This window comes from Callithrix jacchus, chromosome X, assembly GCF_049354715.1.
Source record: "Callithrix jacchus isolate 240 chromosome X, calJac240_pri, whole genome shotgun sequence".
Taxonomy (NCBI): domain Eukaryota; kingdom Metazoa; phylum Chordata; class Mammalia; order Primates; family Cebidae; genus Callithrix; species Callithrix jacchus.
In genome coordinates, this window is record NC_133524.1 from 110,381,304 (window position 1) to 110,409,118 (window position 27,815).

The following is a 27,815-nucleotide window of genomic DNA, read 5'->3' on the forward strand; positions in this document are numbered from 1 at the left end:
AGGAAGAATAGAAATAAAAATAGAGGTTACTTCTCTTTACAATTATTATGATGATGTACTGAATTATTATTTGAAAAGTACTCAAATCAATGCCTGATAAGTATCAGCTGTGATGTAAGTATTCGCAAAACAAATTAAAGCACAAAAATGTGTTGTCAGGATTAAAGAACTTAATATATATAAAGTACTTAGAACAGGGCCTGCTGGATAAAGAATACCAGAATTATAGCTGTTATATTTTCTTAACTTTTATTTTAGGTTAGGGGGTATATGCAAAGGTTTATTACTTAGATCAACAAGTGTCATGAGAGTTTGTTGTACAAATTATGTCAACACCCAGGTACTAAGCCCAGTAGCCAATAGTTAACTTTTCTACTCCTCTACTCCTTCCACCCTCCCCCATCAAGTAGAATCCAGAGTCTATTTATTGTCTCCTTCTTTGTGTCCTTGGGGTCTCATCATTTAGCTCCCACTTGTGAGAACATGCAGTATTTGGTTTTCTGTTCCTGTGTTAGTTTGCTAAAAATAATGGCCTCCAGCTCCAACCATGTTCTTACAAAAGGCATGATCTTGTTCTTTTTTTGAGATGGAGTCTCACTCTGTCACCCAGGCTGGAGTGAAGTGGTGCGATCTCGGCTCACTGCAACCACTGCCTCCAGAGTTCAACTGTTTCTTCTGCCTCAGCCTCCCAAGGAGCTGGGATTACAGGTGCCTGCCACACTGTCCAGCTAATTTTTGTACTTTTAGTAGAGATGGGGTTTCACCATGTGAAACCATGTAGGTGATCTGCTTACCTTGGGCTCCCAAAATGCTGGGATTACAGGTGTGAGCCACTGTGCCCAGCCAGACCTCACTCTTTTTTATGGCTGCATGTTTTTAAAGACTGTAAGGTGAAAGAGGGATTAGGCTTGACCTCCAAAAACAGTATTTTAGGAAAACAACAGAAATATATAAGAGTTGCATCTCAACAGACTAAAGAACTTTTCAATAGTAAGAGTTTCCCACTTGTGCTGGTATGGGTATATAATCTGCACTCTTGACTCAGATAGATATATTCCAATCACAATTCTTTCTTTTTTGAGCTTTGATTTTTCTTACCTGTAAACTGGGCAAATGTTGAAGGTAATTTTCATTATTAAATAAGAAACTTTTCAGAGGGTTGTTTTCTGTCTTATTCTAGAACCGTGTCTGGAACTTAGTAGGCACTCGATAAATATTTCTTGAATGAATTTGCAAAAAAGAAAATGCTACAGTGTTAGTTACCTTAGGAGTCGGTGGAGAGCTTTCACCTTGGCTTTCTGAAGGTTCACCAAAAACTTGAGAGGAGAAAGAAAAAAAAACCAGCCAGGCAGGCAGTTAGTGTGGGTCCTTGGTTGAATTCTTTCAAACAGAACATCATGCAGGCACAGATAAGGGAACTTGCACAGGGAGGCTTGGCTAAGTCATGCCCACAGCCACACAGATAAGAAAGGCTACACAGCTGACTTGCCCAGATATGCCTGCAATGGAAAATTCTGTCCACTGGCACCTGTTCAATAAGAGGAACAAAGCAATATGGAGTAACTCAAGCTAAGGGCCTACATGCACATTAGGAGGATGGGGTGCAGCTACCACAAATTTGTGCCTTATGCAAATGAGACACCCAGCGCTCATCAGTTTCTTATAAAAGCCTTTGCATTTAAAGTAAAAATGGCAACCCTTCTCCAGGACACCTCTCTGTAGCAGAGAGCTTTCTCCCTTTTACTTTTTTAAGTTTTGCTCTAATCTCATTCTTGGTGTGTCTACATTCTTGATTTCTTCTGCTATTAGACAAAGATCTCCAGGTAGTACCTAACAATAAGAGACTGCTACATTGTGGTGCATTAGTGAGACTGTAACAAAATCAACTCACAAAAGGCAGATAAATTGGAGAAAAGGCAAATTTATTTAGCATATATACACGGGAGCCTTCAGAATGAAGACCTAATCCCCCAAGGAGGTTCAGGAGTTTGTATACTGTTAAAAGAATAACTTTAGCTGAATTAAGTTTAAAGGAGTTTAACTGAGCAATGAATGATTTGAGTTTGAACACTCAGAAGTGTATGTGTGGTTGAAGTATGACTGCTGGGATCAGCCAAGACTCAGCTATTGCTACAGGTTTCTAAGTTAGGTTTTCAATCTTGTCTACCTATTAAGTTAGGTTATGGTTCATCCACCAGGACTCAGATATAGAAGTACAGAGTCCTTCTCAGGCCATATTTAGTTCACTTTTACAATATCATCCTGATAAAACAGGTTATAAAAGGGTGGAAAAGAGGAATTCTGTTGAGGAAATTACTAGGGAGAATGAACAGATCCAGGAATAGAGATTAAGTTGTAAATAATTCTCTTTGACAGTGCAAGGGTCTGTTCAGGTGTGGTTACATTCTTGGTCTTACAGGGAGGGGAAGGAGAAAACAGATTTTCTCCTTGGTGGGTCTGGATCTTAGGCAGATAAAGGAACTTCAACTTCTTTGAGAGAGGCTATGGGGACAGTGGGGAAGGTCAGAGAGACCTTCAAAGTTCTTCAGTTTAGCATGTCAACAGCTCCTATTTTGGGATATCAGTTTCTGAGCCCCAACATTGACTTTCCTATTTCATGACAAGAATCCAATCTTTATAGAGATTTCAAGAAACACTTCAACTTGCAAAAAGGAGGCATAGAAAGAATGTAGGACTGTTTATAATAATGAAAAATGGGCAAAAAAAAAAAAAGCCTAAAAGGAGAATAGCTAAATAAACTGTGGTTCATGTGATAGATTACTATGCAGCCATTAAAAAGAATGAAGCATGTCTATATGGCATGGAAGACTTTTCAAGCCATATTTTTTAAATAAAAATAGCCAAAATAGGTAATCTATGTATTGACTACTTAGATGTGATAACAAGCATAGAAAAAGGCAAAGAAGAGAATGGGGACTTGAAATAGAGATTACCTCAGGAAAGGAAAGTGAGATAGCATGGAGGGTGGGGCGTGGCTTAAGGGGTTTCAGCCTTTTCTTTCAAGTTATGATTATTTTTGGTTAATTCCCTCTGTAAGAGCTAAAGAGGAAGAAACACTAAACGCGGCTTGGCAGTCAAAGACAGGTTTTCTTTAGTTAAAACCTGACAGGCGCTCCTGGCTGAATTCAGTCAGGAGCACTTTCTCTTACAGACTAAGAGTATATATTGGTTTTAGGGTGACGGGGCTAATCACAAGCTTGGAATGTTTATGTGTATGGAGAAGTTTATGACAGGGTTGGAATCTCTCTGGGAGTGGGGAGATTATCTTGGGGGAGACATCTTTCCAGCCAGAGCCAGAGGTGCTAGCATGTCTCTGGTAGGGGAGGAGTTTGGAGAGTTGCTGGTTGGAGATGTTATTTATGCTTTATGGTCAAGCTGAGCTTAGCCATTAGGCTGATGCCCTTTGGATTCAAGCAGTTTTTTTTATTAAGGTGAACTTTTAGAATGAGAGGCTTGTCCAAGATGGCGATGCTCCTGCTTTGTCATCCTGTTACTAAATATAGTTATGGAGAGGCCAGAGAAACACTCGATAGGGATGTTTTAGAGAGGAATCAGCATCAAATGATTTTACAATTCTTCCTTACCCCTAGGTTTCTGATTTGATAATTCAAATTCACAGCTAAGTATAACCCATGCAGATGAACGTTCATTTCTCAGATGGTGTCTTTGTGAGTTGGAGGGGGAGGGTAGGGATCTCCTTTCTTCTCTTCAATATCCCTTTCCTCCAAGGCCATCCAGAAAGCCTTACACAGTAAAACAGACAGTTTAGGAACGAACATTTTAAAGGTCTCTGGGATTTGAATAGATTGAAATTGCCTGAGGGAATGTGTTTTCTGAATCGTTTTTTGATAAGCCATTCAAAGAAAAGAGAAAGAGTCCTTCAAATGACTCTCTATACAAACTTTTCCCCTGATGAAACACCTATTTGCAGATATTATTCTTAACTTTTCAATGAAGGACTCAGGAATGAAGAAAATCAGAAGCACAAAATAATAAAAAGAACAGATAACGAGATTATTATATGCAAAGGATCTGGAAATTGCCCTGGGAACTGACAGGAAGTTGGTATGTCTCAGTGCCCCAGCAGAAATAAGGAGGTTTCTAAATCAACTAGATGGAGAATATGAACAAGTGCAACATTTATCTACACAAGACAATATTAAAAAAAAAATCTTTTAATTGTTATTTTATAGTTCCCCACCGCAGCTGCCCCCCATCCTTCCCTTTGATGACGACATTTACAGGCTTCAGGGGGACCAGGGAACAGAGGTGGGGCCTGGCAGCCTGACTACGCTGCCAGTCAGGGAAAACAAGTCACAAATACAAATTATCACAACAATTAGCAAGCGTACTTGGGGGATGTGGAAATTGAGGAGGCCCCAGCTCCTCATTGTACAGGGGTCTATTTGGCAGTGACCTTGCTCTCGAGATGATGATATTCCTTCAGCCTGAGGGCATTAATGTTGATGAACTTGGTGGCATTGATTGGCTCCTAGTCACCCTGCGCGTTCATGCTCATCAGCTCCTGGTTGTAGAGAGACATTGGGGACTCCCACCAGAGTATGTACACCTGGCCCTTGAAGACAGACAGCTGCACTTTCCCTTTCATTCGCTCCTGGGACTTGGCGAAGCAGTGGTGGACAAATTCACACTTAGGGCTGTGCCAGAAACTGGTGTGCACCAGCTCAGCAAATTTCCATCCCAGGTCTTGTCTGATTTTGCACACTTCCTGGTCCATGGCGAAGGCCCCGATGTCTAAATGAGTGTGGTAAAAGACGGTGCTTGCTGGGATCTGGTAGATAGCTCGGGACTTCATTCCAATGAAGTGGTTCTCCATGATGTCAATACGGCCCACACCCTGCTTGCCCGAGACTTCGTTCAGGTACATAAAGAGCTCCAAGGAGGTCTGATGGGTGATGCCATCCTTGATGTTGTTCACCTTCACGGGGACCCCTTTTTTGAACTTGATCTCAAGAATGTCAGGAGTGTTGGGGGCTCTGGCCGCCTCCTGGGTCTTCATGTAGAGAACTGGAGGTGCTTGGTTCTTGGGGTTCTCCAAGATTGCAGCCTCGTAGCTGATGTGCATGAGGTTCTCGTCCATGCTTCACAGGTTCTTGGGAGTCACCAAGATGGGAATCCAGAGTTGCTTTGCGTATTCCATCAGATCGTTTCGGACCTTGATCCGGTTGTAGAACTCGGGCATCCTCCAGGGATCAATGACCTTTATCTGGGGGGCCAGCCAGTAGCAGTTGAGATCAAACTGCACCTGATTGATCCCCTTTCCCGTGGTGCTATGGGACACATACTTGGTCCCCTCCCGCTGGACGATTTCCACTTGTTTTCAGGGAATGCAGGGCCTGGTGAGAGAGGTGCCCAGGAGGTAGCAGTCCTCATACAGTGCACTGAACTGGATGGCTGGCCAGATGAACTTCTCTACAAACCCCCTGCTGACATCCTCAATGAACACCTTTTTGGCCCCAAGTTTCAGTGCCTTCTTCCTGGCTTCCTCAAAGTCTTCCTTCTGGCCAATGCTGGCCAGGTAGTCAGTGACGTCATTGTCTTGTTTCTTCAGCCACCTGAGGATTCAGGAGGTGGCTAGGCCACCACTGTAGGCCAGAACCACAAAGCCTTTGCTGGACATAGCATCTGAGATTGGGGGCATGAGTTCATGGCGTCTGGAATCTGTCTTCGTGGTGCAGTAAACCACTCGGACCTAGACAGTGGTAGCAGGCGACAAAGCAGACGACAATACTTTTCATAGTCACGTTTTATTGCATGAAATTTTTGTTTGTTTGTTTTTTGAGACAGCGTCTCACTCTGTTGCCTAGACTGTAGAGCAGCGACGCCATCTTGGCTCACTGCAACCTCTGCCTCTCGAGTTCAAGCAATTCTCCTGCCTCAGGCTCCTGAGTAGCTGGGACTACAGGCACACCCACCACGCCCAGCTAATTTTTGTATTTTTAGCCGAGACAGGGTTTTGCCATGTTGCTCTGGCTGCTCTTGAACTCCTGGCCTTAAGTAATCTGCCCACATCAGCCTTCCAAAGCGCCGGGATTACAGGCATGAGATACCGTGGCTGGCGCATGAAATGGCTTTTTAACTGTAAAACAAACAAGGAAACGAACAAAATTGGGGTTATTTTAGTCTTCACGTGATATTTCCTGTGAAAAGAAAAAGATAAGTGTGTTGAAAATCTGCTGATTTCGTTGCTGCAACGCAGTTTTGAAATCTCATTGCCAATTTAAGTGGGATAGCAGGGGAAATATTTTATAGATTCAAAGACAGCTTTTGTCACTTTTTCAGCCTCTCCTTTTCAAAGGCCAAATGTTGGGATAAGTTGTGTTTATGTTATACAACGGTTTTTAATTCTCAATCTCTGAAACCTTCTCCAAGTGAAGCAGATTTCAGGGGCTGAGAAACAAAAGTGAGCTGAACAAAGGAAGCAAGTCTGACCACCAAGGGGAAAAGAGGTGGTAATAGCAGCCTGCAACATTTCAGGTCTTTTCAGTAGTGCCCAGTGTCCCTCGGGAAACAGAATATAACCGGAAATTGCCAATTAAAGCATGAAGTCAGAATTGCAGATTTTCCAAACAGGTGATTTCTCTGGCATGCTTTTTCGGCTGTACAGAATCAGACTTGAGTCCCTGAATTGGATAGCATATGGTGAAAATATAATTTCCAAGCTCAAGTTAAGTTTGTTTTCTATTTAAAATTTTACAGGACCTGGAACTGATTAGTCCTTTTTTATGGAAAGCAGAAATGAGAAAATGAAGGTAATGATCATTAGTGAAATGTGATACACATTGGTATTCTGGAACCAGCCGAATTACAGGTGATTAATCATTAAGGCAATTACTTATTCTTTACTATTTTTAGGAATCTCAGCTATTTCCATTATAAATGCACAATAATGAAAGTACCTATTTAGAAGCAGCTGATTGTTGAATGGGTTATAAACTAAATGAAAACGAATCAGCTAATACTTTGTCATTTTTACATAAACATGCATTGGCTTTTAATATATATAATCTGCTAAATGAGAGAAAGCTATGGCTATCTGTAAGTAAATAACTTGTTTTTGTTCTAAATTTAAACTCATAACATTTGGGTTTTTTTTTTCTTATATTCTGACACAAACTGGATGCTACACATCAAGTAACAAAATTAGATGAAGAATTTTGACGTTTCCCAGAAGTTAAACATTAAAATCTTTAATTCTTAAAATATTTTTATAGGTACTATTGGAAATGTTACTAGCAAAGGTAAGTGTTTTACAGTTCCACAATATGAAGATATGCTAAATAAGTTCCATAATATGAAGATGCACTAAATAAGTGATAAATGAAGATTCAGAATATCTGTATCTTTCACGTATTAATGTGAAAGGTAAATAATCATATTATTTTAATACATATTTTTCTCTCACTTGTTTCTTCCATGTTTTCTTGGAAATGGTGGAAAAATATATATGGGGGCCATCTAGTGGCCAATATAATACTTTCTGTTTGGGTTTGAAATGAATTACTAGTTTTCCAGAATTGTATTGTATCTCTCCTGCCATCAAAACAAGGAGAGACAAACATGATTCTCATGATGATAGGAATCCCTTAGTAGGTGTTTTTTCCATTGAACTGTTCGGATGTCCTACTTATAAATTTGTTAACCTGTGGTGGAAGCTGGGAGGCGGGGGAAACATGAATAATGACAAAAGCCTTAAATGTCAAGAGAGGTTTGGTTAATCAGTTCAGTATTTAAGCAACTTGATTAGCAAAAGTGCTTGGTTTTTTAAAGAATCAGTTTTGAGTGTAGGTTTCAAATTGCATTGCTACCAATCCAAGTGACATAGGAAATCAATTGAGCACAGGACTGTAATATTCGGCAGGTATGACTTCAACCGCAGCGGCTTCACAGCTGATACCTCTTCTTATCTGTCAGTGCTCCTGCTGTACCTGTTGACTATAACGTTGAATCTTGGATGTCAATTAACTATGTATATAGGAACGTGCCTGTGCCTAGTTCCTATAATAAATAAAGCAAATAATCTAACCAGAATCTTGCTGTGAATTTAAGAACTATAGTTATTTCTGCCTTCCTTTCTCATCCCCATAAACAACCACCTTTAACAGTCTTTTGTATATCCTCTTTGAAATGTTTATGACTATACAAGCATCATTTTTATTTTACAAAGTGTATCACACATACTAACTTGCTACTTTTTATCCGCCTAATATATATTTGAAGATACTTCCCTTCATGTTTATAAAGAGCAGGTGTCTTCTTTTTGAATTGCTGCAAGCTACAATAATCCATAGATGTACCAGGATTCATTTAGCCCTCTACTGATAGGCATTTAACTTGTTTCTCATCTTTAGTTAGTACAAAAAAGTACACAGACAGCATCCTTGTACATATTTCTTTGCTTATACATGACAGTGTTTTTTTTTTACTATCTACCTCTTTTTATCTCTTTTTTTTTTTTGACACAGTTACAGGAGTCTGCCTCTTTTTAAACATTTAATACCTACTATGTATAAGACAAAGTTGCTCTGCTAGGTGTTGGGGATGTAAAATAGTCTAAGACGCACTCTATACTCTTCGTATTTTTAATGTGATTGGATAAACAAAATGCCTGCTGATAAAGATAAAGAAGCAAAGTAGTTTACGATTTGTAATTTATGGATGACTTTAGAGCCAGAGGAACTTAGAGAACAAAAAGGTCATTTGAGTCTGCAATGGCATGGGACAATGAATGGGATTTGAGCTAGTCTCTAAAAAGGGCAGGCATTAGATACAGGAATAATAGAAGGGAACATACCCAGGCAGGAAAAACAAAGTGAAAAAATCATGGAAATTGAAAGGTACATTGCATATTTTGCAGGATGCCATTTTGGTCAATTTAGGGTAATGGCATATGGACATCATTAAAATTCAAGGAAAAGTGATTCATACTTCAAAAGAAAAGAATATTTTTGCTACAAAATTGTACTAATCTAAGCCCAGTTCAGCAGAAAATGAAAGAATCAAATTATGAACAGTGAATCATAGCAACCCCTAGCTTTCGTCACTAAAATTATTTTATGGTCATCTCTCTATTTTCAAAGAAAATATCTGGAAGTACCTGGTTTGGGCACTTTGATCTTGTAAAGCCTCTTGAAGGATCAGTCAGTCACGAACCCTGTTGAATATATATCATGTACTAGATGCTAAACCAATCAAATTGAATAATAAGACATTAAACCTGTCCTTGAAGAAATAAGTATTCATGCCTTTTATTTTATTTTGTTATTATTATTGTTTTTTTGAGATGGAGTCTCTTACTCTGTTGCCCAGGTTGGAGTGTTGTGGTATGATCTTGGCTCACTGCAACCGCCACCTCCCAGGTTCAAGTAATTCTCCTGCCTCAGCCTCCTGAGTAGCTGGGACTACAGGTATGCACCACCACTCCCGGCTAACTTTTGTATTTTTAGTGCAGACCAGGTTTCACCATGTTTCCCGGGCTGGTCTCAAACTCCTGGGCTCAAGTGATCCACTGGCTACCCAAAGTGCTGGAATTATAAGCATATGCCAGCACGCCCAACTCCTTGTATTCATGTCTTATCTCTTTACACTCCTCTTTCCCTTCTCAACATATGACATCCTTGAAATAGCTAACACAGGCCTTGGAATTTAATTATGAGTCAATAGGTCCATTGATCTCACTCCATAATTTGCATTTATTATAAACAAAGAAAAAGAAATCGAAAAAGCAGAAGGGTCTTAGTAAATTTGGGAGGTAGTTTTCGAGGTAAACTCTTCAAAGTAAATCCAGTAAATTATTATTATTATTTTACCAAATAAGATATGGTACCTTGAACAATAAAAAACAAGACACATTTGTGTCTGCATTAGCAAAGGTAAATGCTAGTTTGTTGACGGAAGATTAAAGTAAAAATTCTCAGTAGATGGATTACAACAATGGAAGTTTATTTCTCATGGATGTCAAGTCCAGTTGGTAGTTGTGGGAAGGTAATGCCCATGTAGTTAATCCGGGGCTCAGGTTGTCAGAAGCTCCCTCATCTTCAGCGTGGATCTTCAAATGTCACACTAGAATTGAACAACGAGATGGCAGATGGGGGAAGAAAGAGTGTATTATTACATAAGAAGTTTTTAAGGATCATGGACCATGTCTGGGAATAACAAAAATAGTGTTACTCCTGTTTCCATTAGCTAGAACTCAACCACAATCACCCCCATCTAATTCGAAGGGAGTCAGACAACTAGGCAGCTACTATTCAATTATAAGTTTACAATATGGATCAGAAGCAAGAATCTTTTGTGGATAGGTAGTCATCTCCGCCACAGTGTCCATTCTCTTCTAAAACAGTCTGATTTAGGGCATTCTTGCTTGTTTGCATTATCTTCTCACTAGAACTATTTGCTTAAGAGTGATTGATAAAAAAATAGTGAAAGTTTGTATAAACTTCCATGCCAAGAGATATGATTTCTAGTCAGAACCTTCCTGCAAAGTTTTCTGAGTATACAATACGACATAGGCAAAAAAAAGTGAGGCCATGTTTCTCTAAAAAATGGTACCCATGCAACTATCTTGCATGTTCTTCACATGTGCCCCAAAACCTAAAATGCAATAAAAAAAGAAAAAAAAATGGTATTTTCAATGGGTAGATGATAATTTATTAGTAGCCTATAAGAGGATTCTCTTCAATGTATTTCTCTGTCGCCGTAAAAGTCAACCTCCAATTTAAAACCAGCCCAATCATAAAATATAATTCCTAGGGATGGCAAAAGAGTTGTTCACTGTATAATTCACTATCAAGTTGAAAGAATACACAGAAAAGGGTAAATAGGATGCCTGAGATTTTTTAAAGACCTATTGAAATTTGTATGCTTTCAATTAATGTAGCATTCTGGTATCGCTATATGGATGTTAAACTTCTCAATATTATTTTTGTTAAGATTCAGTTTTTGAAAGCAGACTACTAAAAACATGTATAATTCTCCTTTCTAACATCTACTGGGGAATATACACACAAATGTATCCATATAAAAATATTTGTATTTGAGAAATCCAAAGATCTAATAATTTTTATCTGCTCTGTTTCACAACAGGAATTTATCTTAAAAATGAGTTGTGGTTAAAATTGTCTTTAAAAAACTTTAACTTTTTTATTTGAAACTGTTTCAGACTTATAAAAATACTACCAAAATTGCACAAATAATTCATATACACCCATTCACCGAGATTCCCCCAAATGGTCAAAGTTTACCTTACCACATTTGCTGCCACTATCTCTGTCTCTGTATTTGTCTCTTTCCCTTTCTCTCTCTCCCACTCTCTCTCCACGCACACACATGATTTTTCTAGAATCATTTGATAGAAAGTTGACAATAAAATTTCCCTCTATCTCTAAATACTCCAGTAGGTATTCCCTGAAAACAGGTGTATTCCATTTCATAAACACAGTATACTAACCAAAATCAGGAACTTAAATATGATAAAATAATATTATATAATTTTCAGTTCTATTCAATTTCACCAATTATCACACTAACTTCATATGAACAAAAAAGAAAAATCTGCTCCAGGATTCATTCCTGGGATCATACATTGCTTTTCATATCCACAGCACTTTGGTCTCCTTTGAGACATTTTTTCAGTCTCTCTTTTTTTTTTCATGACCTTGACATTTTTGAACAGTACGGGCCAGTTATTTTGTCAAAAGTCCTTCAGTTTAGGTTTGCCTGATGTTTCCTTTTGATTATATTCAACTCACACATTTTTGATAGGAATATCACAGAATTAATATGGGTTCTTCTCTCATATTGTATAATGAGGTCCATGATAGAAATTTGTCCCATTACCTGGTACCTGGTGATGTTAACTTTCATTATCCGTTAAAAGGGGTGTCTGCCTGGTTTCTCTAGTATAAAGTTACTAGTTTTTCCTTTGCAATTTATCAATATCTTGCAGAGAGATACTTTGATACTAATTAAGTGTCTCATTTCCCATCATTCACTAACTCTGGTGTCCATTGATGATCTTTTCCTGAGGCAATTGTTGCTATAGTAGTTGCCAAATGGCAATGTTCTAATTTGATCATACCTTTTCTATTGATTTGGATTCTACCGTAAGGATGAGTTTTCCCTTCTTCCCTATTAATTTATTTTTATTCATTTAATTACATATGTTAATATAAGCTCATGGTTTCTTATTTTATTCTATGGGTTATTATCTGTTACTGCATCATGTATTCTGATTCTCAAATTATCTCAGATTTGGCCAGTGTTAGCCCCTTCAAACTGACTGTCATTTTTAACATGTCTTCATCATTATTTGAACATTTCTTTATATTCTGGCATAAAATCTTTCAGGCTCATCTTGTACTTTCCTTACTGCAAAACTTCCCGTGGAACTTGGTTCCTATTAGTGAAAAATTATATTTAGAAACTAAGATTGGTGTGCTAGATATGCTCATTGATTGCTATTCATGTATTATTGTTTCTACCTATGTTTTTGTAGAGACACATGGACAGATATAGATATCACCTGAATTTAATACTGATTCTTTCCAATCTACTACATAATAACAACACAGGGTCAGTTCTTGCCTTTTTCTTTCTGTATTTTTAGTTTCCTTCTCCAGAACTAAAAAACTTGCTTCTAATTGTCCACAATATATATATCTGTGTGATTAGTCCTACAATATATAGTTTCAAAATTGCTAACAATGCACAGAGAAAATGAATTTACCAACTAGAATATGCACTGGTTATAGTTCTAATTATCTTTCTTCTGAGGGCATATATCAAATACTGTGTTCCAAAGTACCTTGAGTTAGCGCCATTACAATGTGATGCTATTATTTATTTGAAATACAGTTAGGCTCATTTGCTTCTATTTGTATGCCATTTTGATTCATCTTCCTATCCATTGCCCTTTTGTTGTACTAAAATAATCAAATAATATTTAGAATTTCTTACTTTATTCACAGTTATTTCATTTATCATATGTGTTATAATTTTAATAATCTGGTTTTGGATTTTGTCCCTTAAAATTTTTTTCAACCCTTAAAATTTTTAAGAGTATTTGGTGTAATTGCATTCTGCATAAATGTTTAGCATTTGTAATGTTATCAAATGTTGGGATTGTTTCTACCAAATGAATAAAATTGCCATAATCATGCTCATAAAGTTTCCTGGATATCTTCATCTGAGTGCTAGGTATTGTTTCACGAAAAGTAGAAACATATATTATGAATTTAACAACACCACAATAATTTTTTTACTTTCATTTCCTTAATGTTCTATAATATGACAGCTATTTTTCAAACTTTCTTCACGTTTAATAAACATTTGCTCATGTTACTGATCTTTTTGCTCCTACTTTTAATTGATATTTTTCTATCCCCAGAAACATTAGAACATTGAAAAAATATAGAATTATTTGAGGTAAAGTAAAGCAACCAGGACAATGTGATTTTTGCAATTAGAAAAAATTCATGTGTAATAACTTATATAAAACTTGGAACCATAAAATTTTCAATAAGACTGTTGTTTAATATTAACATTTATGCCTAGCTACCTGAATTGGTAGAAAATACATTTGGTTTAATAACTGTTCAGAATTTTTAAAAAATTTATACTTAAAAAAGTTATTCTGTTATCATTGACATGGAAGATGAAACACATCCCCAAACCATCTTCATTTGTTATTTATCTGTGCTGTAGTCTCCTGAGGCTAGATGTTTCTAAAATCTTTTTTTTTGTTTTTAAATTTCTTCATCTATTATTTTCAAAAATGGATTTAATCATTCAATTTTTTTCATTGTCTTCTGTAATGGTTTTATATTTTATATTTTCTGATGTTGGTGATCTCATTGATTGTTTTTTAAACATCTGAAATAAATTATATATTAGTTTATAATTATATTTTATAATATTAAAAAAATAGGCCAGGCATGGTGAGTCATTCCTGTAATCCCAGGGCTTTGGGAGGCCAAAGTGGGCAGATTGGTTGAACCTAGGTGTTTGAGACCATCCTGGGCAACATAGTGAGACCCTGTCTCTACAAAAAATTAAAAAATTAGCAGCGTGTGGTGGCACATGCCTGTGGTCCCAGCTACTATATAGGCTGAGGCAAGAGGATGACCTAAGCCCAGGGAGTTCAAGGCTGCAGTGAGCGGTGATCGCACCACTGTACTTCAGCCTTGGTGACAGTGAGACTCTCTCTCTCTTTCTCTTTCTTTCTATCTGTTGCTTTCTAATTCTGCTAAATTTGAACACTAGTTTTTGTGCTGAGAAAATTTCCATAACAATAAATACACATTTACTATAATTATGAATCATTAAGTAGTAATCTTTATTTTATGATCATGTGATATTTACTCATGGATTGTTAATGATAAATGCATATGACTTATTAGTTAATGATTCATATCATAATGGAATAATTTGTAGAGTTTGACAACCCAGCAATGCCATTACAGAAGAGCAAAAATAAAACGAAACAAAACCACACAAAAATAGCAGAGTATATGAGCTATATAATATAAAATGCCTAGCCAGGTCCAGTTTTCTAATATAATGAGCACTGAGTATTTATAATACATATACATATATATTTAATGTCATATTAAATATTGAGTTGCTTCTTATTAAAAATCAATCTTTTGGCTGGGTGTGGTGGCTCATGCCTATAATTCCAGCGCTTCAGGAGGTTGAGGGTGGGAGGATCATGAGGTCAGGAGTTCGAGACCAGCCTGACCAACATGGTGAAACCCCGTCTCTATGAAAAACACAAAAATTAGCTGGGCGTGATGGCACACACCTGTAATACCAGCTACTCAGGAGGCTGAGGTAGGAGAATCGCTTGAACCTGAGAGACAGAGATTGCAGTGAGCCAAAATTGCACCACTACACTCCAACCTGGGCGACAGAGCAAGACTTGATTTCAAAAAAAAAAAAAATCTATTAAATGCTCTTTGTTCAAATATTGGATTTTATTATTTAATAAAAACATTGATTTTTTTTTTTTTTTTTGAGACGGAGTTTCGCTCTTGTCACCCAGGATGGAATGTGATGGCACGATCTGGGCTCACTGCAACCTCTGCCTCCTGAGTTTAAGCAATTCTCCTGCCTCAGCCTCCCAGGTAGCTGGGATTACAGGCGCCTGCCACCACACCTGGCTAATTTTTGTGCTTTTAGTAGAGACGGGTTTCACCATGTTGGCCAGACTGATCTCGAACCCTGACCTCAGGTGATCTGCCCGTCTCGGTCTCCCAAGATGCTGGGATTACGGGTGTGAGCCACCATGCCTGGCCTAGAATTGTTAATTATCTAGTTATCAAGTTATGTGGAACTGTAAAACGGTTGGTAATTGTTGAATTTCCCTTTTACTCCATAAGCTCATTGAAGAGGCTTTATGCCTCCTCTGCAATTTTAGCATGGTGACCACAAAAAGCAGTCAGGAACTAATGCTAGCAGGGTTCACATTGACTGCCATTGCCTTACCCAGGAGCATACAATTAATCCTTATTTGTGATCACAACAAATCTAAATACCTGAGACTGGCCTAATCCTGGAACACAGGCTGAAAGCATTTAAAATCATCTCAGAGGTATAAATATCCTAATTTTATGGTAGGATATCTAAAATCATCCCATTTCCAATCTCTTATCTTATTTTAGTTCTCCAAATAGATTTTTCTATCAGAAAGAAAAAGTATTGGCTAGGTAACACAGTTCTCTGTTCCTTTTGACAGGTAATTCTAGATATTATAATGCAGTTCCAAAGTCTACGCCTCTTGGGTAATTAATCAATTCAAGTTTCTGACTTTCAAAAATGAGCATCATCTCTGCCTCTTATTTTTCATGTTCTTTTGCTGACAACTTCCAAATCCCTATCTCTATTCAGATCATTCCAGATTTGTATGAATTTCCATTGTCTGGATATTTCCATTTGAGCATTCCACAGGTATCATGAATTCACAATTTTCTCTCTGACCAAAGAAGACACGAGAACAGCCTTTTCCACACCCCATTATTCCTGCTGTAGGTCATATGTATTCTTTTTAAGTATACATAGACAATTTAAAAATTATAGACCACATCAGGAGTTCAAGACCAGTCTGGCCAAGGTGGTGAAACCCTGTCTCTACTAAAAATACAAAAATTAGTCGGGCATGGTGGCGGGTGACTGTAATCCCAGCTACTCGGGATGCTGAGGCAGAGAATTGCTTGAACCCAGGAGGTGGAGGTTGCAGCAAGCCGAGATTGCGTCATTGCACTTCAGCCTGGGTGAGGGAGTGAGACTCTGTCTCAAAAAAAAAAAATTACTGACCACATATTAATCCATAAAATCAGTCTTTACCAAATTTCAAGGAATTTTTTATTACAACCGTATTTTCTGATCCCAGTTCAATTAATGTAGAAATCAATACCAAAAAGAAAGCTAAAAAGAGATAATTTTCCTGTGAGATTTTATGTGTGATATTAAAAGGAATTAGCAGTTCTCAATTTCATTTTTGCCTATTTTGACTACTATTTGCATTAGGTATATTTTTCCATCCTTTTGTTTTCAGCCTATTTGTGTCTTTGAATCTTGGGTATGTTTCCTGTGGACTACATATTGATAGATCATGTGTGTTTGCTTTTTAAGTTCATTATGCTAATTTCTACCTTTTGGTCAGAGTGTTTAATCCATTGATGTTTAATAGTTAATGATAAAATGTAGCTCTGACATTTTTGCTTTCTACATGTCTTATACCTTTTTTGTTCCACTATTACTTTATTATTATGGGTTTTTTTTGTGTGTGTGTTGAATAGTTATATAGTTATTTTTTAGGAACAGAGCAAGGTGGCTAAGTAGAATCCTGCACTAATTGTCCTTCCCACTGGGACACTGAATTTGACAACTATCTACACAAAGAAGCAACTTCATAAGAACAAAAAATCAGGTGAGCAATCACAGTACCTGCTTTTAACCTAGCATTGCTAAAAGAGGCATTCAAGAGGGTAGAAAAGACCGTTTTTTGTTTTTGTTTTTGTTTTTTTTGAGATAATGTCTCACTCTGTTGCCCAGGCTGGAGTGCAGTGGTACAATCGTGGCTCACTGCAGCCTTAAACTCCTAGGGTCAAGCGATCCTCCCACTTCAGCCACCCAAGTAGCTGGGACCACAGGCATGTGACACCATGCCTGTCTAATTATTTTATTTTTTTGTGGAGACAGGGTCTACCTGTGTTGCCCAGGCTGGTCTTGAACTTCTGGGCTCAAGCAAATTTCCGGTCTCAGCCTCCCAAATTGCTAGGATTACAGGCGTGTGCCACCACTCCCAGCCATCATCCTCCCAAATTGCTAGGCTACTCTGCCTGTGGAAGGGGGAAAAAAGACTGGACAGGACTTTGTCTTGTGAATTAAGTGCCAGTTTAGCCACAGTAGTATATAGAATACTAGGTGGATATCTAAGGTTTTTGACTCCAGTTCCTGGATCCAAGATGGCATCTTGGAACTGCCTAAGACCTAAAGAAACTTATAGCCCTGAAATGGAGGACATATGCCTCGCTGGTGGCACCGTCTGCTGATTGTAGAGATCCTAGGGTCTTGAGCAAACATAGGCAGTAGCCAAGTAGTGGTTACTTGGGTTAGGCCCAGGGTTGTGCTTGCTTCAGGTCTGACCCAACACAGTCCCTGTAGTGGTAACCACAGTGGGCCTTGTGTCTCCCCACCCCTAGCTCAAGGTGATTTAGCACAGAAAGAGAGATGCCATTTGTTTGGGAGAAAGTAAGGAAAGGGAACAAAAATGTTTGCTTGGTAATCCCGAGAAATCTTTCAAATCTTATCAAAGACCACCAAGGTGGTACTTGTATAAGTCTGTAGGAACTACAGGATTACTGGGCTTGGGGTGCCCTCTAAACCAGATGAAGCTTAGATTACAACACTGAAGTCCCTTTGAATACCTGAAAAGCCTTTCCAAGAAAGACAGGTACAAACAAGCCCAGACTGCAAAGACTACAGTAAATACCTAACTCTTCAATGCTCAGACACTGATGAGCATCCATCAGCATCACCACCACCCAGGAAAACATGACCTCACCAAATGAACTAAGCAGGCCACCAGGGACCAATCCTGGAGAAACAAATATATGTGACCTTTCAGACAGACAACTTAATATAGCTGTGTCAAGGAAACTCAAAGAAATTCAAGAGAAGACAGAGAAGGAATTCAGAATTTTCCCATAAATTTAACGAAGAGAATGAAATAATTGAAAAGAATTAAGCAGAATTTCTGGAGTGGGAAAATGTAACTGACATATTGCAGAATGAATCAAAGTTTCTTAATAGCAGAAGAAGGAATTAGTGAGCTTGAAGACAGGCTATTTGAAAATACACTGTCAGAGGAAACAAAAGAAAAAAAGAAAGAAGCATGACTATGAGACTTAGAAAATAGCTCAACAGGGCAAATCTAAGATATATTAGCCTTAAGAGGAAGAGAAAGAAATACAGATAGAAAGTTTATTTAAAGGAATAATAACAGAGAACTTCCCAAAGCTAAGGAAATATGTATCAACATTTAAGAACAAGAAGGTTATAGAACATCAAGCAGATTTAACTGAAAGAAGACTAATTCAAGGCATTTAGTAATTAAAATCTCAAAAGTCAAGGATAAAGGGAGGATCCTAAAAGCAGAAAGAGAAAAGAAACAAATAACTTAAAATGGAGGTCCAATGTGTCTGGCAGCAGACTTTTTGTGGAAATCTTATAGGCCAGGAGAGAGTGACATGACATATTTAAAGCGCTGAAGAAAAAAAAAGTTTCCCCTAGAATAGTGTATCTGCTAAAATTATCCTTAAAACATGAAGGAGAAATGCCAAATTTCCCGGACAAACAAAAGCTGATGAATTTCATCAACATTAGACATATCTTATAAGAAATGCCAAAGAGAGTTTTTCAATCTGAAATAAAAGGCAAATGAGCAATAAAAAATCATCTGAGGGTATAAAACTCACTGGTAATAGTAAATACACCAAACCCACATAATATTCTAACACCGTAATTGAGGTATATAAACTACTCATATCTTAAGCAGAAAAACAAAAAGAAGAGCCGATCAAAAATAATAACTACAACAACTTTTCAAGACATAGACAGTACAATAAGATATAAATAGAAACAAAAAGTTAAAACAGTGGGGGATAAAGTAAAAATTTTTTTAGCATTCTTTATGCTCATTTGTTAGTGAATTTGCTTGTTTATGAAATCAACATTAACTTGTTATCAGGTTAAAATAATGTGTTATAAGATAATATTTGGAAGCCTCATGGTAACCTCAAACCAAACAAATATACACTCGAAACACGAAAAATAAAAAGCAACAAACTAAATTGTGTCACCAGAGAAAATCACCTTCACTAAAAGGAAGACAGAAAGAAAGAGAAGACGGAAGAGAAGATCATAAAACAACCAGAAAACATACAACAAAACGGCAGGAGTAAGTCCTTACTTATCAATAATAATGTTGATATAAATGGACTAACCTCTCCATCAAAAGATATCCGGTGGCTGAATGGATCAAAAAAAAGACCCAGTGATGTGTTGCCTACAAGAAACACACTTCACCTATGAAGATGCACGTAGACTGAAAATAAAAGGAAGAGCAAAGATATTCCATGCCAATGGAAACTAAATAAGAGCAGGAGTAGCTATACTTTCACCAGGCAAAAATAGATTTCATGGCCAAAACACTGTAAGAAGAGACAAAGAAGGTCACTATATAATGATAAAGGAGTCAATTTAGCAAGAGAATATAACAAAATACATATATGTACCCAACACTGGAGCAACCAGATATATGAAGGAAATATTATTAGAGTTTAAGAGAGAGATAGGCCCCAATACCATAATAGCTAGAGACTGCAGCACTCTGCTTTGAGCTTGGACAGATCATCCAGATGAAAAATCTTCAAAGAAACATTGAACTTAATCTGCACTATAGACCAAATGGATCCAATAATTACAGAACATTTCATTCAATTGCTGAAGAATGCACATTCTTTTTTCCTCAGCACATGGATAATTTTCAAGGATAGACCATATGTTAGCTCCCAAAACAGGTCTTTTTTTTTTTTGAGATGGAGTTTCACTGTTGTTACCCAGACTGGAGTGCAATGGCACGATCTCGGCTCACCGCAACCTCTGCCTCCTGGGTTCAAGCAATTCTCCTGCGTCAGCCTCCTGAGTAGCTGGGATTACAGGCACACACCACCATGCCCAGCTAATTTTGGTATTTTTAGTAGAGACGGGGTTTCACCTTGTTGACCAGGATGGTCTTGATCTCCTGACCTCATGATCCACCCGCCTTGGCCTCCCAAAGTGCTGGGATTACAGGCAGGAGCCACTGCGTCCGGCCCCCAAAACAGGTCTTAAAACATTCAAATAAATTGAAAAAGTTTTAGGCATCTTTTCTAACCACAATGAAAAAAACCTAGAAATTGATAACAGGAGGAACTTTGGAAACTACGTAAACACATGGAAATTTTTATTTTTTTTATTTTATTTTTTAATTTTTTATTGGATTTTAGGTTTTGGGGTACATGAGCAGAGCATGCAAGACAGTTGTGTAGGTACACACATGGCAGTGTGCTTTGCTTTTCTTCTCCCCTTCACCCACATTTGGCATTTCTCCCCAGGCTATCCCTCCCCACCTCCCCCTCCCACTGGCCCTCCCCTTTTCCCCCCAATAGACCCCAGTGTTTAGTACTCCCCTTTCTGTGTCCATGTGTTCTCATTTTTCATCACCCACCTATGAGTGAGAATATGCGGTGTTTCATTTTCTGTTCTTGTGTCAGTTTGCTGAGGATGATGTTCTCCAGATTCATCCATGTCCCCACAAACGACACGAACTCATCATTTCTGATTGCTGCATAATATTCCATGGTGTATATGTGCCGCATTTTTCCAATCCAGTCTATTATCAATGGGCATTTGGGTTGATTCCAGGTCTTTGCTATTGTAAACAGTGCTGCAATGAACATTCGAAACACATGGAAATTTTAAAATATGCTTCTGAATAACCAGTGGGTCAATTTAAAAAAATAAGAAAAAAATTGAAAAATGTTTTGAAACAAATGATAATGGAAACACAACATACCAAAACCTATGGGATATAGCAAAAGTGGGACTAACAGGGAAGTTTGTAGCTCTAAGTGTCTACATCAAAAAGGAAGAAAAACTTGAAATAAATAACCTAATGATGCATCTTAAAGTACTAGAAAAGCAAGGAAAAACCAAACCCAGAATTAGTAAAAGAAAAGAAATAATAAAGATTAGAGCACAAATGCATGAAGTTGAAATGAAGCCAGGTGTGGCAGTTCACACCTGTAATCCCAGCAATTTGGGAAGCTGAAGCAGGCAGATCACTTGAATCCAGGAGTTTGAAGCTAGCCTGGACAGCATGGTGAAACATCATCTCTGCAAAAAAATTAGCCAAGCATGGTGGCATGTGCCTATAGTCTCAGCTACTTAAGAGGCTGAAGTGGGAGGATCACTGGGGCCTGAAAGGTGGAGGTTGCTGTGACCCAAGATCACGCCACTGCATTCCAGCTGGGGCAGTAAAGTGAGAAATTGAAGTGAAGCAATAATACAAAAGATCAATGAAATAATAAATTGTTTTTGGAAAAGATAAAATTTACAAACTTTTAGCCAGACTAACTTAAAAAAGAGAAAAAAAGAAGACCCAAATTAATAAATTCAGAGATTAAAAAAAGAAGACATTACAACTGAAACCATAGAAAGTTAAAGGATCATTATTGGCTACTATAAGCAACTGTATGCCCATAAATTGGAGATGGACAAATTCTTAGACACATACAACCTACCAAGATTGAAACATGAAGAAATCCAAAATCTGAACAGACCAATAACATAAAAGGAGATCAAAGCTGTAAAAAAAAGTTCTCTCAGTAAAGAAGCCTGAAGGCTTCACTGCCAAATTCTACCAAACATTTAAAGAAGAGTTAATACCAATTATACACAGACTATTCCAAAAAATAAAGGAGAAAGTATTGTCAAACTCATTCTACAACACTAGTATTACCCTGATACCAAACCCAGACAAACACACATCACAAAAAGAAAACTATAGGCTGCATTCCTTATGAATATTGCTGCAAAAATCCTCAAAAATACTAGCAAACCAAATTGAAAAACACATTTAAAAAGTCATTCATAATAATCAAGTGGGACTTATCCAGGGATGCAATGATGGTTCAACATAATGCAAATCAATCAATGTGATATAGCATAACAGAACGGAGGGAAAAAATCTGATCATTTTAATTTATGCTGAAAAAGCATTTGATAAGATTCAACATCCCTGCATAATAAAATCCCTAAAAAAAAAAAAAAGTGGGTAAAGAAGGAACACAACTCAACATAATGGAAGCCCTATATGACAGATCCACAGTTGGTATCATACAGAATGGGGAAAAACTGAAAGCCTTTCCTCTAAGATCTGAAACAATACAAGGATGCCCACTTACATCATTATTCAATATAGTACTGAAAGTCCTAGCTAGAGTTGTCAGATAAGAAACAGAAATAAAAGGCATCCAAATTGGAAAGATAGAAATCATAAATTCCTTGTTTACAGGTGACATGATCTTATATTTGGCAAAAACCTAAAGATTTTACCAAAAGAACTGTTAGAACTGATGAACAAATTCAGTAAAGTTGCAGGATACAAAATCAACATGTAAAAACAGGAAGCACTTCTATATGCCAACAATGAACAATCTGAAAAAGAAATCAAGAAAGTAATCCCATTTATAATAGCTACAAATAAAATTAAATGCTTAGGAATTAATTTAATCAAAATGTAAAATATCTCTATCATGAAAACTATAAAACATTAATGTAATAATTTGAAGAGGATATCAAAAAAAAATTTCATGTTCGTGGATGTGAAGAATCAATATTGCTAAAATGTTCATACTACCCAAAGCAACCTGCAGGTGCAATGCAATTCTTATCAAAATACCAATGACATTCTTCATAGAACTAGGAAAAACAATCCTGAAATTTACATAGAACCACAAAAGACCCAGAATAGCCAAAGATGTCCTGAACAAAGAGAACAAAGCTGGAGGAATCTTGTTACCTAACTTTAAATTATACTACAGAGCTATAGTAACCAAAACACCATGGTACTGGCATAAAATAAGAAAAGCCACATGGACCAGTGTAACAGAATAGAGAATCCAGAAACAAATCCATACACCTACAGTAAACTCATTTTTGACAATGTTATCAAGCACATACACTGGGGAAAAGACAGTCTCTTCTATAAATTGTGCTGGGAAGACTGGATATCCATATGTAGAAGAATGAAACTACAATTCTATCTGTTACCATATATGAAAATCAAATCAAAATGGATAGAAGACTTAAATCTAAGACCTCAAACTATGAAACTACCACAAGAAAACTTTGGGAAGACTCTCCAGGACATTCAACTCGGCAAAGATTTCTTAAGTAATATTCCATAAGCACGGGCAACCAAAGCAAAAATGGATAAATGGGATCACATTAAATTATAAAGCTCTGCACAGCAAAGGATACGATCAGCAAAGTGAAGAGACAACCCACAGAATGGGAGAAAATATTTGCAAACTCCCCATCTGATAACTAATAACCAAAATATATAAGGAGCTCAAATAACTTGATAGTAAAAAATCTAATAATCTATTTTTAAATGGGCAAAATATTTGAATAGACATGTCTCAAAAAGCAATACACAAATGGCAAATAGCTATATGAAGAAATGCTCAGCATCATTGATGGTCAGAGAAATGCAAATGAAAACTATGATGAGATATCATCTCACCCAAGTTACAAGGGCTTTTATCCAAGACAAGCAATAACAAATGCTGGTGAGTACGTTGAGAAAATGAAACCCTCATAAACTGTTTTTGTGAATGTAAATTAGTACAAGCACTATGAAGAACAGATTGGAGATTCCTCAATAAACTGAAAATAGAGCAACCAGACATCATCCAGTAATCCTATTGCATGGTATATAACCAAAATAATGGAAATCGGTATATCAAAGAGAAAATACGAATTTCCATGTTTATTTAAGCACTGTTCACAGTAGCCAAGATTTGGAAGCAACCTAAATGTCCACCAACAGATGAATGGATGAAGAAAATGTGATACATATACACAATGAAGTATGATTCAGCCATAGAAAAGAATGAAATCCTGTCATTTGCAACAACATGGATGAAACTGAAGATCGTTGTGTTGAGTGAAATAAGCTCAGCTCAGAAAGATGAACTTTGCATGTTCTCACTTATTTGTAGGATTTAAAAACCCAAACAATTGAACTCATGTAGATAAAGAGTAGAAGAATGTTCACCAGAGTCTGGGAATGGTAGTGATAGTTGTGAGGGTGGGAGGGAGGAAGAAGGGGATGGTTTACGGGTGCAAAAAAAGAAAAAGTTAGAAATAAGGAACAAGACCTAGTATTTGGTAGCAGGGCAGGGTGACTATAGTCCGTAAGAATTTAATTGTACATTTTCAAACAAATAAAAGAATATAATTAATTGGATAGTTTATAACCCAAAGGATAAATGCTTAAGATGATGAATACCCCATTTACCTTGGCGTGATTATTATGCATTGCATGCCTGTATCAAAATTTCTCATTTACCCCATAAATATATAGACCTACTATGTACCCACACAAATGTAAAATATTTTTTTAAAAAATAGATCTTTTTTTCTATATTTTTGAATGATTTGGTGATTAAGTGGTTGTGCTGAATTGCAATTAGTGTCTTAATACAATATAGTTTTGATTAATATCAGCTTAATTTCAATCGAATATGGAAATTTTGGAGTCACATTGGGTAAGGGCCCACCCTACTCCAGTCTGACTTCATTTAAAAAAAATAATTTGTTCCAACATAGTTCCATCCCCTCCCTTATTATTGTCATACAAATTACATCTTTATACATTATAAGCCCATTGAAAGTCTTTTATAATTATTATTTTTTGTGGTTATATTTTAAATTGGATAGCAGAAGAGTTACAAACAAAAAATGCATTTATGATACCCTTTATTTTCTTATGTAAGTACCTTGAGCAGTACTGTTTATTTCCTCATGTCAATTCAGTTTATTGCATAGTGTCTTTTGAGTGCAGACCGAATGATTCCCTTTAGTATTTCTTGTAGAACAACTCTACAAGCAAAGCCTCTCCTGAGTTTTCATTTATGTGGGAATATATTAATTCTCTTTTGTTTTTGAAGAATAGCTTCTTTGGATGTAGACTCTTTTTCTCTCAGCACTTTAAATATATTCTCCCACTGCTTTCTGGCTCCATAGATTCTGATAAGTCAGCTCTTTATTCTATTAAAGATACCTTATAAATGATGAATTGCTATTCTCTGTTTTCATAATTTTCACTTTTTCTATGGCTTTCTACAGTCTGACTATGATGTATCTATGTGTGGCTCTCTTTAAGTTCATCCCACTTGGAGTTTGTGGAGCTTCTTGGATATGTAGATTGTTTTCTATCAAATTTGGGAAAATTTCAGCCATTATTTCTTTAAACATTCTTTCTGCCTCCTTTTGCTTCTTTTCTCCCTCTGGGACTTTTATGATGCATTTGTGAATATGCTCAATGGTATCCCACAGGTCCCTGAGGCTTTGGTTCATTATTTTATTTTATTGGCACCTCTACCTCCCGGGTTCAAATGATTCTCTAGCCTCAGCCTCCCGAGTAGCTGGGATTATAGGCACAGGCCACCACTCCTGACCAATTTTTGTATTTTTAGTGGAGAGAGTTTCACCATGTTGGCCAGGCTGCTGTTAAACTCCTGACTGACCTCAGGTGATTTGCCTGCCTCAGCCTCCCAAAATGTTGGGATTATAGGTGTGAGCCACCGTGCCTGGCCATTATTCTTTAGTCATTTTTCCTTTTGTTCCTTAGGCTGGATAATTTTAATTACCCTGTCCTCAGATGAGCTGATTCTTTCTCCTGCCTGCTCAAGTCTGATGTTCAGCCAGCCCCTCTGCTGGATTTTTCATTTCGGGCTTTGCAATTTCAACACCAAAATTTCTATTTGGTTCTTTGTTATAATTTACCTATCTTTATTTATAGTTAGGCATTATGGTCATACTTTAGTTCTTTACACATGGTTTTCTTTAGCTCTTTCAAGATAAGAACTGACTTAAAGTCTTTTTTTCTGGTAAATCAGATGTCTTGACTGCCTCAGGAACAGTTTCTATTGATTGTTTCCCTCCTCCCTCCTACTCCCCATGTAAGGACCACACTTTTATGTTTCATTGTATCACTTGCAATTGCTTTTGTTTTTGAAACTAGACACTTTAAATAATATAAGGCAGTAACTCTGAAAATCAGATACCCCCTACCCCAGGGTTTATTGTTCTTTGTTCATTTATTTGTTTGTTTGTTTGGAGACAGGGTCCTGCTCTGTTGCTCAGGCTTGAGTGCAGTGGTACAATCATGGCTCACTGCAGCCTTGACCTCCCAGTTTCAAGCAATGCTCCTGCCTCAGCTTCCTGAGTTGCTGTGACTAAAGGTATGAGCCACTGCCCCTGGCCTGGTTTATTGATGTTGCTATTTGTTGTAGTTCTTGCCGCTGTTTGTTTAGTGAATTCTCTGGACTAATTTGGTAATGTCTGTATTCCATGTATTTTGTAGCTACAGAATTCTGCTGGATTAGCTTAAATGATCAGCTAATTATTTAACAGAGATCTTTAAATGCTTTGACCCAATAATTATTTTCCCCTTTTATGAGGGTCTCTATGTTTGTATATTGGGGCACATCTTCAGTGTTTCATATAGTTTTGGCTTAACTTTCACTTCCTGCTTGAATAGGGCCTCAAGTTCAGCCCAAATCAAACTATTGAGACCCCTTCAAGTCTTTCATGGGCATACCCACTGCCCTGCACATTCACACAGACTTCTAAATCTCCACTAATGCATCAGAGCATTTTATTTTTATTTTTTAATTTTAATTTTAATTTTTTTGAGACAGGACTTTGTTCTGTCACCCAGGATGGAGTGCAGTGGCATGAACGTGACTCACTATAGACTCAACCTTCTGGGATCAAGTGAACCTCCTGTCTCAGCCTCCCAAGCAGTTGGGACTACAGGTGTATTTTTTTATTGTTTGTAGAGGTGGGGTCTCACTTTGTTGACCAGGCTGGTCTTGAATTTCTGGCTTCAAGCAATTCTCCCATCTAAGCTTCCCAAAGTGATGGTATTACAGGAATACGCCACCATACCTGGCCTCAGAGCATTTTAAAACCTCCTATGAACATCTCACTCTCTAGAGAGTCTTAAGTTTATGGTCAGCCTCTTGTTTGCCCCAATTTATGTTGAGATTTATGTAACAGAAAAGTTAAACAATTGCTTTGCAATAAAGTTTTCTTGTTGAATCAGCTGAAGCAAGGATGTCTGGTCAAATAATACCCTGTGGATGGGTTTTCTCAAGGGAGCTGCCTTTCAGGTCAAATAGTGAAAATGGTCTCAAGATGAGACTTTCTGAGGAGCTCCCAAATCCAGTCTGCCTCCTCTGTGAAGGCAAGCGTGCTGGTTCTCACAGCTCTCATGTTTGCGAGGCTACTAGTTTTCAAGGCTAACATAGAACTGAAAAAGGGAGATGGGGGTAGATTAAATTATAATATTGCAAACCCTGCTGTTCTTACCAAGATTCAGTAGTTTTTCTTAAATAAATGTTTCTTGAATTGTTGCAAGCATTTTGTTAATT

At 37.3% G+C, this 27,815-nt stretch overlaps 1 pseudogene; it reads right to left on the reverse strand.

Moving 5' to 3' along the window:
- Positions 1-4,413: 4,413 nt before the first annotated feature.
- Positions 4,414-5,662, reverse strand: LOC100386397 (argininosuccinate synthase pseudogene; annotated as a pseudogene).
- Between the last annotated feature and the right edge of the window lie 22,153 nt (positions 5,663-27,815).